Raw genomic sequence first — 3,625 nt, 5'->3', positions numbered from 1 at the left:
GTAGGCTTGGACTCTCCCTCTCAGTGGGGTGGGTGGAGGGAGTCATCTCCGTTAGTGCCTGGTTCAATAACCTATCCACACGGATGCAAAGAATGCAATCATTCTTATTTTCCTTGGCGTAATAATGATTTGAGATTGTTTTTCTTTAAGGACGAGGATGAATCAGTTGGTGCGTTCAGAAAGAAATTGGACAGGCACTTGATAGGGAAGAAGTTTGTAGGGGAGAGGGACTGAAACTGACCGGCTTATTCTATCAAATGGTGGCGTGAAAGCCGCGGGCTGAATGGATTCTGTGATTCCAGGCAAGATCTTTTCACGAGATAACGTGCTCACTCTAAACCAGCCCCACGGTTGCTGCGAAGCTCAGTCATTTCTGTAATGTTCATGTCGTGGGGTCTCCTGCTTGTTTCAAGGGGAGCTGTAATGCCACCTCGTAGTATCCAATCTTCAGTGTGCCAATGCCACCTCGTAGTATCCAATCTTCAGTGTGCCAATGCCACCTCGTAGTATCCACTCTTCAGTGTGCCAATGCCACCTCGTAGTATCCACTCTTCAGTGTGCCAATGCCACCTCGTAGTATCCACTCTTCAGTGTGCCAATGCCACCTCGTAGTATCCACTCTTCAGTGTGCCAATGCCACCTCGTAGTATCCACTCTTCAGTGTGCCAATGCCACCTCGTAGTATCCACTCTTCAGTGTGCCAATGCCACCTCGTAGTATCCACTCTTCAGTGTGCCAATGCCACCTCGTAGTATCCACTCTTCAGTGTGCCAATGCCACCTCGTAGTATCCACTCTTCAGTGTGCCAATGCCACCTCGTAGTATCCACTCTTCAGTGTGCCAATGCCACCTCGTAGTATCCACTCTTCAGTGTGCCAATGCCACCTCGTAGTATCCACTCTTCAGTGTGCCAATGCCACCTCGTAGTATCCACTCTTCAGTGTGCCAATGCCACCTCGTAGTATCCACTCTTCAGTGTGCCAATGCCACCTCGTAGTATCCACTCTGCAGTGTGCCAATGCCACCTCGTAGTATCCACTCTGCAGTGTGCCAATGCCACCTCGTAGTATCCACTCTGCAGTGTGCCAATGCCACCTCGTAGTATCCACTCTGCAGTGTGCCAATGCCACCTCGTAGTATCCACTCTGCAGTGTGCCAATGCCACCTCGTAGTATCCACTCTGCAGTGTGCCAATGCCACCTCGTAGTATCCACTCTTCAGTGTGCCAATGCCACCTCGTAGTATCCACTCTTCAGTGTGCCAATGCCACCTCGTAGTATCCACTCTTCAGTGTGCCAATGCCACCTCGTAGTATCCACTCTTCAGTGTGCCAATGCCACCTCGTAGTATCCACTCTTCAGTGTGCCAATGCCACCTCGTAGTATCCACTCTTCAGTGTGCCAATGCCACCTCGTAGTATCCACTCTTCAGTGTGCCAATGCCACCTCGTAGTATCCACTCTTCAGTGTGCCAATGCCACCTCGTAGTATCCACTCTTCAGTGTGCCAATGCCACCTCGTAGTATCCACTCTTCAGTGTGCCAATGCCACCTCGTAGTATCCACTCTTCAGTGTGCCAATGCCACCTCGTAGTATCCACTCTTCAGTGTGCCAATGCCACCTCGTAGTATCCACTCTTCAGTGTGCCAATGCCACCTCGTAGTATCCACTCTTCAGTGTGCCAATGCCACCTCGTAGTATCCACTCTTCAGTGTGCCAATGCCACCTCGTAGTATCCACTCTTCAGTGTGCCAATGCCACCTCGTAGTATCCACTCTTCAGTGTGCCAATGCCACCTCGTAGTATCCACTCTTCAGTGTGCCAATGCCACCTCGTAGTATCCACTCTTCAGTGTGCCAATGCCACCTCGTAGTATCCACTCTTCAGTGTGCCAATGCCACCTCGTAGTATCCACTCTTCAGTGTGCCAATGCCACCTCGTAGTATCCACTCTTCAGTGTGCCAATGCCACCTCGTAGTATCCACTCTTCAGTGTGCCAATGCCACCTCGTAGTATCCACTCTTCAGTGTGCCAATGCCACCTCGTAGTATCCACTCTTCAGTGTGCCAATGCCACCTCGTAGTATCCACTCTTCAGTGTGCCAATGCCACCTCGTAGTATCCACTCTTCAGTGTGCCAATGCCACCCCGTAGTATCCACTCTTCAGTGTGCCAATGCCACCCCGTTGTATCCACTCTTCAGTGTGCCAATGCCACCCCGTTGTATCCACTCTTCAGTGTGCCAATGCCACCCCGTAGTATCCACTCTTCAGTGTGCCAATGCCACCCCGTAGTATCCACTCTTCAGTGTGCCAATGCCACCCCGTAGTATCCACTCTTCAGTGTGCCAATGCCACCCCGTAGTATCCACTCTTCAGTGTGCCAATGCCACCCCGTAGTATCCAATCTTCAGTGTGCCAATGCCACCCCGTAGTATCCAATCTTCAGTGTGCCAATGCCACCCCGTAGTATCCAATCTTCAGTGTGCCAATGCCACCCCGTAGTATCCAATCTTCAGTGTGCCAATGCCACCCCGTAGTATCCAATCTTCAGTGTGCCAATGCCACCCCGTAGTATCCAATCTTCAGTGTGCTGTTGGGAGGGGATGGTGTCCAGCAAACCATCTCAGGATTAATGGGATGCGGCTTTCCTCTTTTCAAGAGCCTGACTTTGACCAATTCAGGCTACTGAAGTATTAAATTTTTGAGCGGAAAGACGAATAAATAGGACTAGGGAATTGGTCCAACTAAATCAAATGTTGTGGATAATTATCCAGCTGCCCATTTAATACACTTCGCCCAATAATTTGTCAGAGCATTGATTTCTATGTATTTCACAACTGAAGGAGATGTCTAATGCTTATGTATGTAAATGGAACTTTTTAAAAAGCAAAGACCTGGGATCAATTCATATTATTCCTAAAATGAACTTTATTGGTAAAATATATATAATATAGTACATCTACCAGAAAATAGAGTACAACCAGAATGTCTAATTTTGTACAAATGGTGTCATCAGATCAATATTATTCACTGTGACATGCTCAGTATTATTTAACTGCTGCCCAAATTCAACATAGTCTTTGGTTCTAGATGCTGTTTAATGGGACCTCCTCCTTTTCTCCATCCCCACAACAATTAAAAAAAAAAAGTTAATCTGGGCAATAAATGCTAAGGCTAAGTGTAGCATTCCACCATTGCTGATAATTAATCTTAGCTTTTTTTTTGTGGATGGCTCGTCACATTCAGGGATGAAATCAGCCACTGCTGTGAGGCACCTTTAAGGTCAGGCAGAACATTATTTAATCAGTTTTTTGAGATGCACTGAATCTTACAAGTGGAAAATCTAGCTGCAGTATTGGCAGCAGGAGCATCATGAAATGAAACTGTACAGTTTTATTGTGAGCATTTTTTTAAGCTCAAGGACACTTGGATTAAAAATAAATGCCCAAAAAGAAGCCACAATACCTTGAAACAAGACTCTGCAGCCTGGGAGAGCAGGAAAAGTTTCTCTTTTTCAAAGGATGTCCCTTGTATTATCGGGAGCAAGGAATGCACAATGTTTGTCTGTTTTGTACACAAATCAGTGATGGCTGCCCTTGCACTTTCTAATGTATAGATCATGGGC

General features: G+C 47.2%; 1 protein-coding gene across 7 annotated transcripts in view; it reads left to right on the top strand.

Annotated features, from left to right (window-relative positions):
• Positions 1–3,625, top strand: part of LOC138736365 (ral guanine nucleotide dissociation stimulator-like) — a 152,219-nt gene that overhangs the window by 100,612 nt on the left and 47,982 nt on the right. The gene's annotated exons all lie outside the window — the stretch shown is intronic.

The sequence above is a fragment of the Narcine bancroftii genome, chromosome 1, assembly GCF_036971445.1.
Source record: "Narcine bancroftii isolate sNarBan1 chromosome 1, sNarBan1.hap1, whole genome shotgun sequence".
NCBI classification, from domain to species: domain Eukaryota; kingdom Metazoa; phylum Chordata; class Chondrichthyes; order Torpediniformes; family Narcinidae; genus Narcine; species Narcine bancroftii.
Note: the sequence above shows the minus strand (reverse complement) of the source record. Positions and strands in the feature narration are given on the sequence as shown.